Source organism: Triticum urartu, chromosome 3A, assembly GCF_056163025.1.
Source record: "Triticum urartu cultivar PI428250 chromosome 3A, HENAU_Tu73, whole genome shotgun sequence".
Classification (NCBI taxonomy): Eukaryota; Viridiplantae; Streptophyta; class Magnoliopsida; order Poales; family Poaceae; genus Triticum; species Triticum urartu.
Window position 1 is genome coordinate 675,258,373 of NC_141875.1, and position 14,184 is coordinate 675,272,556.

Genomic DNA, 14,184 nt, shown 5'->3' on the forward strand with positions numbered 1-14,184 from the left:
AGGGCAACTGTGAGCCCATTTGCGAGCCGAGAGTGAACCTGCAACTAGGACAACAATTGAACTACGAGCTTAGTTGCGAGTGAAGGGTTGTCTTACAACTAGGATGTAACAAACTATGGGCCTAGTTGTGAGGCAAGTGTGGACTTGCAACTATGATGAAAAACAAAAACACAGGCTCCAGTTACAAGTTGATCAGGTGCTTGGAACTCAGACAAGTGCGAGTCCAATTACGAATCAAGGATGTACTTGCACCAAGAACAACTACAAAACTATGAGCCCAGTTGTTGCGAGTACAGGATCAACTTGCAACGGGGATTAAAAAACGACATGCCTAGTTGTGAGTCAAGGGTGGACCTGCAACTGGGATGGAAAACAAAACACAAGCCAAGTTATGAGTCAAGGGTGGGCTTACAACTAGATGAAACAAACTATGGGCCTACTTATGTGTTGAGGGTGGACATTCAACTAGGAGAACCATAGAAAACTACCATACGAGTTGCGAGTTGGGGTGGACTTGAAATTGAGAGAACTACACAAGACTACAATATGAGTTGAGGGTGGACTTTCAACTGGTATCAACAAAACGATGGGCCTAGTTGCAAGTCAATGGTGGAATTGCAACTAGGGTAACCACGAAACTACGAGCTGAGTTGCGAGTCAAGGGTGAACTGGCAATTAGGATGAAATAAGCTACGAACCTAGTTGCGAGTCAAAGACGGACTTGCACCAGGGACAACTACGCAAAATTATGATACCATTTGCGAGTCGATGGTGGACTTGCAACTGGGACAATAACATACTACAAGCCCAGTTGCGAGTCAAGTGTTGACTTGCAACTGGGATTGAAAACATAACACTTGTCCGATTGCGATTTGAGTGTGGACTTGCAACTTGGACAAAAATGGATCGGACCCCTAGTTGCATAACGAGGGTGGAGTTGCAACTGCGATAAAAATTGATCTGGCGCCCACTTGCATAATGAGGGTGGACTTGCAAGTGGGACAACAAAAGGTGCCCACTAATTGCATGTTAGGGGTGTCGTTGGTCTTGAACCTAGAACAAGAATGGGTTGGACCCCAGTTGCGTTCCGATGGTGTACTTGCAACTGGGACAAAAACAGGTTGAGCCACGGTTGCATGTTGATGGTGCACTTCCAACTGCGACAATGCAAATTTGGGCCCCCAATTGCATGTGGGGTGTCGAGTTGTAAATGGGACAAAAATGGCCGGTCTTTCATTTGCATGTCGAGGGTGGACATGCAACTAGGACAAAAATGAGTTAGGCCCCAATTTGCATATCAAAGGTGAAGGTGCAACTCAACCAAAATTAATCAAGCCCCTAGTTGCATACTGAGGGTGGAGTTGCAACCAGGAGAAATGGCGGGTCGCCAATTGCATGTCAGGGTGTAGCTAGACTTGCATGGGGTAGAGCACAAGTTGTTGTCGAGTGTAGACTTGTAACCGAGACAAGAAAAAATCCACCTCCCCCAATTGCATGTGGGGGGTGGAGTTGCTACCAGGAAGAAATGGTCCTCCAATTGTCTATCGGCAATGGGGATGCAACTGTTGATAAAAAATGACGGCCCCAAAATATATGTGAGGAGTGTAGTTGGACTCACAACTAGGGCAAAAATGGATTGAGCCCAGTTGCGCGTTGACTTGCAACTATGACAAGAAAAAGTGCCCACTCCCCTTTGGTTGTAAACGGAAAAAAATCATGAATTTAAAATAAATAAATAAAACATGAAAGGAAAGAGAAAACATAAAAGAGATCGAAAATAATAATATGAATTCAGAAAAAACTTCATGAATTCAAAACAAACAAATGAAATGGGGAGAAAAAAGATTTACTTCACTCTCGTGCATTGTGTGTCAATAGTGCACTTGGAACTGGGTCGGGCATGAGTTCTCTGCTTGGGTTGGACATACAATTGGGTTGATAAAGTTGTATGATAGTGTTGGAATGCAAGTACATCATGGTATTCGGTTGGGTGCTCATGTCTGACATGGGCATGCACCTAGGTCGAACGAGTTGTGCGTTGGAGTTGGACAAACAACTAAATAGATAGGGATACTCAGTCGAGTATGAATTGCGTGTCGAAGGTGGACATGCAACTGGGTCAGACACGAGTTGTGTGCTAGTGTTGAACATGCAACTAAATAATATTCTAGGAAATATCATGGTACGCCACCCTATAAAATAGCATCCATGACTCTTTAGTTATTCACCGCGTTTGATGATGATACATCGCAAAACAAAATATAATTAACTTATAAATTACAAACATATAAATTTAATATTTAAAGGAAAAAATGGAAATAAGAAATAACGCAGCCCAGCTCATTTAATTTTGCCCATACAAAAAAGGGTTATGCGCAAACAAAAAAAACAAAAAAAGCTGAGCACCAGCGCATATCACGAAAAGAAAAATAGCAACACTCCTAGATCCCGTACAGGAAAAGGGACAGTGCAAACTCATGTGTGCGTGATAAGAAAAACAGCGCGAAAGGAAACTTACGCCACACGAGGCTTGGGGACAAAAGTCCATTTTGAACAAATCTTAAAGCTCCTAATCATGTGATGGACAACCTAGTTGTAAAATAACTAAAAATCATTTATATGTGAATTAGCAAATTTTTTTCTCTTATGCTCGCTCGCTTCAGAATAACGTACACCCACGTGCGCACATACTTCGGGGCTGTACTTGCTGGTTCCGTTTTTTTAAAGAGGGAAGAGAAGGGTAATCTGACTCTTCCTCGGGATGGTTACCATCCACATCCACTGGTTGTGACCTGGGTAAATCAATCTCGTAAGCCGCTTGACTTCCTTGGCCGGGTTCATACCCCTCACCGGCTTTTACAGTATTCTCCTCCTTCGTCACAGCTAGAACTAGGTCATATGAGTGGATTCTACGTTCTCTGCAACGCCTTAACAAGGCCAAGAACTTGTGGCAACCATCTATCATCATGAACTCCCAAAATGATTTTTTACAGGATTGGCTTCACAATGCATGAATTAGTACTATCGGAGCACACATCAGGATCCAGCCGAAAACTAGTTGTCAACCAGTACTTCAACTACCCAATGTCTAGTATTTATAGTCTGAAAATGTCAACTCGCAACTTTTATACTCACTAAGATCAACCCCCAACTCATAGTATCGGACATTACCAGGGAAATAGTAAACAACCAAATTGACTGATTAAGACATTTTCACCTGTCAGATATTTTCATCTTGCTAATCCCTGCTAAACTGTCTAAACACTAAAATCTTGGCCGATAAATAATTCATATCCATCGCCTACATCTATGGTATTCTCCTCCTTCGCCACAGGTTGCACTAGGTCATATGAGTGGATTCTTCATTCTCTACAACGCCTTAACAAGGCCAACCACTTCTGGCTCCTGTCTATCAGCATCAACTCCCACAATGCATTTTACAGAATTGCATTCACAATGCATGAATACTGACGGAACACACATCAGGATCCAACCCAAAACTAGTTGTCAACCAGTACTTCAACTACCCAATGTCCAGTCTTATTGGGTCTGGAAATGTCAACTGGCAACTTTTATACTCAATAAGATCAACCCCTAGCACATTATATCAGACATTACCAGGGCCATAGTAAACATCCAAATTAACCGGTTTAGGCATTTTCATCTTGGTAAACCCTGCTAAACTATCTAAACACTAAAATACTGACTGATAAATAATTCATACCCCTCGCCGACTTCTACGCTATTCTCCTCCATCGCCCTTGGTTGCACTAGGTCATATGAGTGGATTCTTCGTTCTCTACAATGCCTTAAAAAGGCCAGCCACTTCTGACTCCTATCTATCAGCGTCAACTCCCGCAATGCATTTTTACAGGATTTGGTTCACAATGCATGAATATTGACGGAGCATTCATAAGGGTCCAGCCCAAAACTAGTTGTCAACCAGTACTTCAAATACCGAATGTCTAGTATATCTAGTCTGGAAATGTCAACTAGCAACTTTTATACTCACTAAGATCAACCTCCAACTCATTATATCGGGCATTACCAGGGCAATAGTAAACATACAAATTAAATGATTCAGACATGTTCACCTGTCAGATATTTTCATCTTGCTAATCTCTGCTAAACTATCTAAACACTAAAATCTTGGCCGATAAATAATTCATATCCATCGCCTACATCTACGGTATTCTCCTCCTTCGCCACAGGTTGCACTAGGTCATATGGGTGGATTCTTTGTTCTCTACAACGCCTTAACATGGCCAACCACTTCTTGCTCCTATCCATGAATACTGACGGTGCACACATCAGGATCCAACCCAATACTAGTTGTCAACCAGTACTTCAACTACCCAATGTCCATTCTTCCTAGGTCTGGAAATGTCAACTAGCAACTTTTATATTCACTAAGACGAACCCCTAGCACATTATATAAGCCATTACCAGGGCCATAGTAAATAGCCAAATTAACTGATTCAGACATTTTCACCGGTTAGGCATTTTCATCTTGCTGAACCCTGCTAAACTATCTAAACACTAAAATCCTTACTGATAAATAATCAATACCACTCGCCGACTTCTACACTATTCTCCTCCATCGACACAGGTTGCACTAGGTCATATGAGTGGATTCTTCGTTCTCTGCAATGCCTTAACAAGGCCAACCTCTTCTGACTTGTGACAGCCTAGTTTTTGACCTCCTTTATTTGTCTGATTTTCATTTGGATTGGTTTTGAAATTTGGAGTTTTTGGATCTTTTCATATGGACTTAAACACTTGGGTACCCCTTGGCTTTCACCCAAGTGCCTCATTTCACTCTCTAATCATCATTCCCTCTTTGGTTCACCTCAAAATAATATTTGGAATATTTTTCTTAAATGAAAAATATCCATTTCCCTCTCCAAAACCCTAGCTAGCTCAATGTGCTCCAAAGCAAGCCCAATTTTTCTTGCCCACAAAAATCTGAGAAAATTCACAAATATTCTTTGAACCCTAGGGCACCTTCCAGACCAAAAATATTGCACCACTTTTTGGAATATTTTTGCTGCGGAAAATATTTTTTGTTCTGGATAGAAATGGTGGTTTCTACAGCAACTACCATTTTACTTGCTCCAATGAGGCTGATTTTTCTTGTACATCATCACCTTAGTAGATGATTGCTAGCCTCCAAAACCCAACTACTAACTCCCAGCCATTTGACCTCAGTAACCTCTCAAAGTTACTGATCAGAAACTTACTTGGCTTGTGAAATCTTTTCTACTGCGTCTGGATCCAAACCAAAGCGTGGTAATCTTCAAAACTACGATGAACAACAAGCCAGACATGAACTTTGGACGTAGGTCATCCTGGGGGCAAAGTTCACGCGGTGACCACGCGTGTACACGATGCCACCCTGCGGGTCGACGCGCTCTGAGTGTCGCCGAGCGCTCTGTTTCGCGCGTGATCGCTTCCCCGACTGCTAAAGCATGCCAAACCTCACCACCATCTTCGTCCAAACCCCCTTAACTCTCCCCTGGCACTCGCCGACGCCAGAGCTCGCCGCAGCGAGCACGGGCGCGGTCCGGCCAATGCAACAGTGCACTCTGCACTGTGCTCGTCGCCTTCCTCTCGATCATGTGCCTGTCCCCATTCGACCATAGTCCCCATGTGAGGTGCGTCGCCTTCTCCCTCTCTCACTGACGCCGCTCGTCGCCGGGTGCCGTGTCCAGGTGTCATCAGCGGAACCCGATCTACCCCTCGACGCTCGCCTATAAATGGAGCGCTCCCCAGCCTTCTCGAGCACCCTCCTCCACTCCCACACACTCCACAACCTTGTAGATAGCCGTAGCCCGGCCGGGCAGGCCGCGGGCCGCCGTCCCCGAGCTCGAGCTCGCTGGCGATCCCCTCGGGTTGTTGCGGTAGCTCCAGCCCCTCCCAGTCCTGGGCGACCCTTCCAGAGCCTCCGCCACACTGCGGTGGTGTCGTTCCGCCCAGTTGGAGCCCCGGGAGTCACCTCTGCTCGTTGTCATCTTCATCTCCGGCGAGCTCTGCTTCCTGTCTCCGCTAGAGAGGACGATTCCGACGCCGTCCGACCACCCCTAGCTACTCTACGGGTACGGGCAGGTGCGCCTCCGTCTCCTCTCTTGATCCCTCCCTCTCGTTTTGGCCAAGGAGCCCTCACCGCCGACGTGAGCTCTGGCGAAGCCGTGCCACTCTCTGTTTCCTTCTCCCCCTCCACCTCACCTGACTAGCGGGGCCCGCTAGTCAGCCACTCAGCACACGCGTGAAGCGGTACGAGTGGTGGCGCCCCGAGGCTTTACGCCTTCGACGTCACCCCCAGTCTGTTTTTATTTAAATTCAAATTTCATTTTTATCCAGAGAGATTCAAACAGCTATAACTCTTCAACCATAAGTCCAAATGAATTGATTCTTTCTGCATTGTGATCTTTGCAAAGAAATCTAGCAGCTTACCAAAAATGAGATTTTTCGCTGCTGTCTATATTTTCTGGTGAATTTTAGAAGGGTTGTTGATATGTTCTTCTTGTGTTGAAAATTATTTTCAGAGAGTGAAGCTTGTCTTGAGGATCACCAGAAGGCTTGTGAACCTCATATGCACTAAGGCAAGCCACATCAACATTTTCATGATGCCACTTCAATATTTGTGATTTTTCTACTTGAATGAATGATTTAATCCATGCATTTAAATCACTATTATGTTATTTATATTCTGTTAGTTCCTTGTTTAAGCTAATATTCTTGATTTGCAGAAAGTTTAAAGCTAACTAAGTTGTTAAAGAAACTAGGATTAACTTTTTGTTATATAGAAATAATATGGTTATGGATATAAGTAATCAATTGGAGTTACTTTTCTTTCATGAGAAAAATGATAAATTTGTTAGAATAGATTCTATTAAAGTGAAGGTTGATCCTAACCATGAGTGTCATGGCAATGGAGGGGTTTCGTCGGAATGCCCTTGGTCCAAACGAATGGGAGTACGAGGCCATGGGTTCCGTGGTGTGGGTACAGTGTGCTACCTCTACAGAGTGTATTAATCTATCGATAGCCGAGTCCACGGTTACGGACACCTCGAAAGTAGGTCACACAATGGGTCAATATTTAATTAATCTTGCACACTAAGTCATGAAGTTTGCACTGTTGAGGATGGCGGGAAGGTCATCCTGTTGGTTGAGACAAGTGTTGGTCGTGGTTGTGATCGCCGGAAGGATCACTGTTTGAGACCAAATATTGGTCATGGCTGTGATCGCCGGAATGATCACGAGGTATCCATAGCGAAGATCATGTGGTTGGTACATTTGTGATCGAGAAGCGATCACCATTGGTAAGCTTGTCCGAGGGACTATTCTCATAAGAGCGTGATCATAGCATGTTGGTTACATTGTTGCATTACTAATAATTGGTTAATTATCATGATATTGTTTGTCATTATGTTTATGCTTGTTTTGAGCTTGCAAGTACATTCAATGTACTGACATGGTGTGTCATGCCAGACTTCATGGAAGTCCCGTTGGAAAGGAGTGATGTTCGAGTCTAGATCGTTTCCACATCGGTGTCCCTGTGCTATGGAGTTCCGCTACGACGTTGTTCCGCTGCCGCATAGTTGTTATGATCAAGGCCTCTTTATGTTCACTAAATAATGTACATATTGTTCAGCCGCACCATGTGTGCCGCTTGGCCTCGCTACCTTTTATAATATAAACTTTGAGCCACTAGCATCAATAAAGAGGTTGTTTTCTGTACCAAGATGTTGTGTGTTGCCACAAGACATGGTCTCTAGGCTGGCAATGCATGGTAAACCGGCCGCTCTGAGCCGGGGTGCCACAACACTTAGTATTAGAGCCGCACTGACTGTACGCCACGCTAGACTTTGACGTGTTAACTGGACGTTAGATACGAGTCTAAGTTGAGTGTCGGTAGCATTTATAGCTGGTTGTTGCATTGCATGCACTTGTTTTACTTTTATGCTAACCTGCTAATGGTTGCGAGTGTAGATGGCTCCGGTGCCGTATCCGTGCCAGTTGCAGCTGATGCCGTTCACGTCTCCGCATCTCCTCCTTAGCGTGTGGCGTTGGCTGTAACCCCTCGGTGACGATCCAGTCTATCGCGTGTACCGGGAGCGTCTAGCTGACTCACTGTATGAGTATCACGCAGTGGTTACTTTGCGCACCAGTTCTGATTCCAGCACTTACACTCATACCTCTCGGAGCGGTTACGCTTCTACCGCTTCTCAGGCTATCCAGTTTGCTGCATTCGAGGTCCTTGTCGAGCTTCGTTATAACGAGGTCCAGATGTAGAACCACCCAGGTTTCTACTACTATCCTTCTCTGCATGACAATGGTCGTGTCCGTTTCCCTATCATTGATCCAGAGTCTGATAGTGTTGCTAGCCATCTTGCTCGTTATATCACCGCTAGCTGTCTTATGATCCACGAGCTGGCTCGAGAGCTGACTCGCGCTCGTACTGCTTTAGCCGCTGCTTTAGTCTCTACTAGATCTGCCACTACTCCATCCTCCCTGGGATTTACTCCTTATATTCCATCCAGTTCTAGTTCCCCTGTTTCACCGGTTACTCCCCCGAGTAGCTCGGGCGCCTCGACGGTGAACCCTCTCAGTGCCCCTGCTGAGTGGGTTACACTTCTCACTACTCCTGTAGTCCTGATGCTTCACCCTACACCTGCCCCCGAGGAAGAGCCCTCTAGGCAGCGCCGTCATGTTACCTTTAACTCGGAGGTCTCAGTTAACCTCGTCAGTTCAGGATCCAAGTCCGCTTCAGAAGAGGACACTGTTGGGGAACGTAGTAATTTCAAAAAAATTCCTAAGCACACGCAAGATCATGGTGATGCATAGCAACGAGAGGGGAGAGTGTTGTCCACGTACCCTCGTAGACCGAAAGCGGAAGCGTTAGCACAATGCAGTTGATGTAGTCATACGTCTTCACGATGCGACAGATCAAGTACCGAACGTATGGCACCTCTGAGTTCGGCACACGTTCAGCCCGATGATGTCCCTCGAACTCCGATCCAGCTGAGTGTTTAGGAAGAGTTTCGTCAGCACGACAGCGTGGTGATGATGTTGATGTTCTACCGACGCAGGGCTTCGCCTAAGCACCGCTACAGTATTATCGAGGTGGACTATGATGAAGGGGGGCACCGCACACGGCTAAGAGATCAATGATCAATTGTTGTGTCTCTAGGGTGCCCCCCTGCCCCCGTATATAAAGGAGCAAGGGGGTGCGGCCGGCCAGGGGAGAGGGTGCGCCGGAGGAGTCCTACTCCCACCGGGAGTAGGACTCCCCTCCTTTTTCCTAGTTGGATTAGGACTTGGGGGGAAGGAGGAGAGAGGGGTAAGGAAAGGGGGGCGCTGCCCCCCACCTTGTCCAATTCAGACTTGGGGGGAGGGGTGCGCGGCTGCTCCTTGGCCGCCTCTCCTCTTCCTCCACTTGGGCCCATAAGGCCCAATAGCCTCCGGGGGGTTCCGGTAACCCCTCCGGTACTCCGGTAAAATCACTATTTCACCTGGAACACTTCCGATATCCAAACATAGGCTTCCAATATATCAATCTTCATGTCTCGACCATTTCGAGACTCCTCGTCATGTCTGTGATCACATCCGGGACTCCGAACAACCTTCGGTACATCAAAACATATAAACTCATAATATAATTGTCATCGTAACGTTAAGCGTGCGGACCCTACGGGTTTGAGAACTATGTAGACATGACCGAGACACGTCTCCGGTCAATAACCAATAGCGGAACCTGGATGCTCATATTGGCTCCTACATATTCTACGAACATTTTTATCGGTCAGACCGCATAACAACATACGTTGTTCCCTTTGTCATCAGTATGTTACTTGCCTGAGATTCGATCGTCGGTATCTCAATACCTAGTTCAATCTCGTTACCGGCAAGTCTCTTTACTCGTTTCGTAATACATCGTCCCGCAACAAACTCATTAGTTGCAATGCTTGCAAGGCTTAAGTGATGTGCATTACCGAGAGGGCCCAGAGATACCTCTCCGACAATCAGAGTGACAAATCCTAATCTCGAAATACGCCAACCCAACATGTACCTTTGGAGACACCTGTAGAGCTCCTTTATAATCACCCAGTTACGTTGTGACGTTTGGTAGCACACAAAGTGTTCCTCCGGCAAACGGGAGTTGCATAATCTCATAGTCATAGGAACATGTATAAGTCATGAAGAAAGCAATAGCAACATACTAAACGATCGGGTGCTAAGCTAACGGAATGGGTCATGTCAATCACATCATTCTCCTAATTATGTGATCCCGTTAATCAAATGACAACTCATGTCTATGGCTAGGAAACATAACCATCTTTGATCAACAAGCTAGTCAAGTAGAGGCATAGTAGTGACACTCTGTTTGTCTACGTATTCACACATGTATTATGTTTCCGGTTAATACAATTCTAGAATGAATAATAAACATTTATCATGATATAAGGAAATAAATAATAACTTTATTATTGCCTCTAGGGCATATTTCCTTCAGTCTCCCACTTGCACTAGAGTCAATAATCTAGATTACACAGTAATGATTCTAACACCCATGGAGCCTTGGTGCTGATCATGTTTTGCTCATGGAAGAGGCTTAGTCAACGGGTCTGCAACATTCAGATCCGTATGAATCTTGCAAATCTCTATGTCTCCCACCTGGACTAGATCCTGGACGGAATTGAAGCATCTCTTGATGTGCTTGATTCTCTTGTGAAATCTGGATTCCTTCGCCAAGGCTATTGCTCCAGTATTGTCACAAAAGATATTCATTGGACCCGATGCACTAGGTATGACACCTAGATCGGATATGAACTCCTTCATCCAGACTCCTTCATTTGTTACTTCCGAAGCAGCTATGTACTCCGCTTCACACGTAGATCCCGCCATGACGCTTTGTTTAGAACTGCACCAACTGACAGCACCAACGTTCAATGTAAACACGTATCCGGTTTGCGATTTAGAATCGTCCGGATCAGTGTCAAAGCTTGCATCAACGTAACCATTTACGATGAGCTCTTTGTCACCTCCATAAACGAGAAACATATCCCTAGTCCTTTTCAGTTATTTCAGGATGTTCTTGACCGCTGTCCAGTGATCCACTCCTGGATTACTTTGGTACCTCCCTGCTAGACTTATAGCAAGGCACACATCAGGTCTGGTACACAGCATTGCATACATGATAGATCCTATGGCTCAAGCATAGGGAACATCTTTCATTTTCTCTCTATCTTCTGCAGTGGTCGGGCATTGAGTCTTACTCAACTTCACACCTTGTAACAGAGGCAAGAACCCTTTCTTTGCTTGATCCATTTTGAACTTCTTCAAAACTTTTTCAAGGTATGTGCTTTGTGAAAGTCCAATTAAGCGTCTTGATCTATCTCTATAGATCTTAATGCCCAATATATAAGTAGCTTCACCGAGGTCTTTCATTGAAAAACTCTTATTCAAGTATCCCTTTATGCTATCCAGAAATTATGTATCATTTCCAATCAGCAATATGTCATCCACATATAATATTAGAAATGCTATAGAGCTCCCACTCACTTTCTTGTAAATACAGGCTTCTCTAAAAGTCTGTACAAAACCAAATGCTTTGATCACACTATCAAAGCGTTTATTCCAACTCCGAGAGGCTTGCACCAGTCCATAAATGGATCGCTGGAGCTTGCACACTTTGTTAGATCCCTTTGGATCGACAAAACCTTCCGATTGCATCATATACAACTCTTCTTCCAGAAATCCATTCAGGAATGCAGTTTTGACATCCATTTGCCAAATTTCATAATCATAAAATGCGGCAATCACTAACATGATTCGGACAGACTTAAGCATCGCTACAGGTGAGAAGGTCTCATCGTAGTCAATCCCTTGAACTTGTCGAAAACCTTTCGCAACAAGTCGAGCTTTGTAGACAGTAACATTACAGTCAGCGTCAGTCTTCTTCTTGAAGATCCATTTATTCTCAATTGCTTGCCGATCATCGGGCAAGTCAACCAAAGTCCATACTTTGTTCTCATACATGGATCCCAGCTCAGATTTCATGGCCTCGATCCATTTTGTGGAATCTGGGCTCACCATCGCTTCTTCATAGTTCATAGGTTCATCATGGTCTAGTAACATGACTTCCATAATAGGATTACCGTACCACTCTGGTGTGGATCTTACTCTGGTTGATCTACGAGGCTCAGTAACAACTTGATCTGAAGTTTCATGATCATAATCATTAACTTCTTCACTAATTGGTGTAGGTGTCACAGAAACTGGTTTCTGCGATGAACTACTTTCCAATAAGGGAGCAGGTATAGTTACCTCATCAAGTTTTACTTTCCTCCCACTCACTTCTTTCGAGAGGAACTCCTTCTCTAGAAAGTTTCTGAATAGAGCAACAAAAGGCTTGCCTTCGGATCTGTGATACAAGGTGTACCCAACAGTCTTCTTTGGGTATCCTATGAAGACACATTTCTCCGATTTGGGGTCGAGCTTATCAGGTTGAAGCTTTTTCACATAAGCATCGCAGCCCCAAACTTTCAGAAACGACAACTTTGGTTTCTTGCCAAACCATAGTTCATTAGGCGTCGTCTCAACGGATTTCGATGGTGCCCTATTTAACGTGAATGCGGCCATCTCTAAAGCATAACCCCAAAATGATAGCGGTACATCAGTAAGAGACATCATAGATCGCACCATATCCAGTAAAGTACGATTATGACGTTTGGACACACCATTACGTTGTGGTGTTCCGGGTGGCCTGAGTTGCGAAACTATTCGTAACTCAAATATTCTCCTCCACGATCAGATCATAGAAACTTTATTTTCTTATTACGATGATTTTCAACTTCACTCTGAAATTCTTTGAAGTTTTCAAATGTTTCAGACTTATGTTTCATTAAGTAGATATACCCATATCTGCTTAAGTCATCTGTGAAGGTGAGAAAATAACGATATCCGCCACGAGCCTCAACATTCATCGGACCACATACATCTGTATGTATGATTTCCAACAAATCTGTTGCTCTCTCCATAGTACTGGAGAACGGTGTTTTAGTCATCTTGCCCATGAGGCACGGTTCGCAAGTACCAAGTGATTCATAATCAAGTGGTTCCAAAAGTCCATCAGTATGGAGTTTCTTCATGCGCTTTACACCGATATGACCTAAACGGCAGTGCCACAAATAAGTTGCACTATCATTATCAACTCTGCATCTTTTGGCTTCAACATTATGAATATGTGTGTCACTACTATCGAGATTCAATAAGAATAGACCACTCTTCAAGGGTGCAAGACCATAAAAGATATTACTCATATAAATAGAACAACCATTATTCTCTGATTTAAATGAATAATTGTCTCGCATCAAACAAGATCCAGATATAATGTTCATGCTCAACGCTGGCACCAAATAACAATTATTTAGGTCTAATACTAATCCCGAAGGTAGATGTAGAGGTAGCGTGCTGACCGCGATCACATCAACTTTGGAACCATTTCCCACGCTCATCGTCACCTCGTCCTTAGCCAATCTTCGCTTAATCCGTAGCCCCTGTTTCGAGTTGCAAATATTAGCGACAGAACCAGTATCAAATACCCAGGTGCTACTGCGAGCATTAGTAAGGTACACATCAATAACATGTATATCACATATACCTTTGTTCACCTTGCCATCCTTCTTATCCGCCAATACTTGGGGCAGTTCCGCTTCTACTGACCAGTTTGCTTGCACTAGAAGCACTCAGTTTCAGGCTTAGGTCCAGACTTGGGTTTCTTCTCTTGAGCAGCAACTTGCTTGCTGTTCTTCTTGAAGTTCCCCTTCTTCTTCCCTTTGCCCTTTTTCTTGAAACTAGTGGTCTTATTGACCATCAACACTTGATGCTCCTTCTTGATTTCTACCTCCGCAGCCTTTAGCATTGCGAAGAGCTCGAGAATTGTCTTATCCATCCCTTGCATGTTATAGTTCATCACGAAGCTCTTGTAGCTTGGTGGCAGTGATTGGAGAATTCTGTCAATGATGCTATCATCCGGAAGATTAGCTCCCAGTTGAATCAAGTGATTATTATACCCATACATCTTGAGTATCTGCTCACTGACAGAACTATTCTCCTCCATCTTGCAGCTATAGAACTTATTGGAGACTACATATCTCTCAATTCGGGCATTTGCTTGAA